The following is a 963-nucleotide window of genomic DNA, read 5'->3' as shown; positions in this document are numbered from 1 at the left end:
GAGACAATGGTTGGTAAGTCAGAGTGGCTTTGCTTAGAATTCTGTCTGTTACTGAGAAGATGATGGAAAAGGCTTGTTGTTGCTAAACCTGTTTCTTCCACCATTATTGTTGTTAAAACCTTGTTGAGGTCTCTGTTGATCCTTCCATGAGAGATTTGGATGATTTCTCCATGAAGAATTATAGGTGTTTCCATAGGATTCTCCCATGTAATTCACCTCTTCCATTGCTGGGTTCTCAGGATCATAAGCTTCTTCTTCAGAGGAAGCTTCCTTAGTACTGCCTGTTGCTGCTTGCATTTCAGACAAACTCTGAGAAATCATATTGACTTGTTGGGTCAATATTTTATTCTGAGCCAATATGGCATTCAGAGTATCAATCTCAAGAACTCCTTTCTTCTGAGTTGACCCATTATTCACAGGATTCCTTTCAGAGGTGTACATGAATTGGTTATTTACAACCATTTCAATGAGTTCTTGAGCTTCTACAGGCGTCTTCTTCAGATGAAGAGATCCTCCAGCAGAGCTATCCAATGACATCTTGGATAGTTCAGACAGACCATCATAGAAGATTCCTATGATGCTCCATTCTGAAAGCATGTCAGAAGGGCACCTTCTGATCAATTGCTTGTATCTCTCCCAAGCTTCATAGAGGGACTCACCATCCTTCTGTCTAAAGGTTTGGACTTCCACTCTAAGCTTACTCAATTTTTGAGGTGGAAAGAACTTTGCCAAGAAGGCATTGACTAGCTTTTCCCAAGAGTTCAGGCTTTCCTTAGGTTATGAATCCAACCATGTTCTAGCTCTGTCTCTTACAGCAAAAGGAAAAAGCATAAGTTTGTAGACTTCAGGGTCAACCCCATTGGTCTTGACAGTATCACAGATTTGCAAGAACTCAACTAAGAACTGATGAGGATCTTCCAATGGAAGTCCATGAAACTTGCAATTCTGTTGCATTAGAGAAAC

The 963-nt window shown here is 40.6% G+C and overlaps 1 non-coding gene across 1 annotated transcript; it reads left to right on the top strand.

Annotated features, from left to right (window-relative positions):
• Positions 1–591: 591 nt before the first annotated feature.
• LOC148571406 (small nucleolar RNA R71) lies at positions 592–699 on the top strand. Its single transcript, XR_015880389.1, has one exon. It is a non-coding gene; the product is annotated as a small nucleolar RNA R71 (small nucleolar RNA).
• The last annotated feature ends 264 nt before the right edge of the window (positions 700–963 follow it).

This window comes from Arachis ipaensis, chromosome B3 (genome assembly GCF_059453495.1).
Source record: "Arachis ipaensis isolate K30076 ecotype BB chromosome B3, ASM5945349v1, whole genome shotgun sequence".
NCBI lineage: Eukaryota > Viridiplantae > Streptophyta > Magnoliopsida > Fabales > Fabaceae > Arachis > Arachis ipaensis.
The sequence above is the reverse complement of the archived record's forward strand: the minus strand, read 5'-3'. Positions and strand labels throughout refer to the sequence as shown.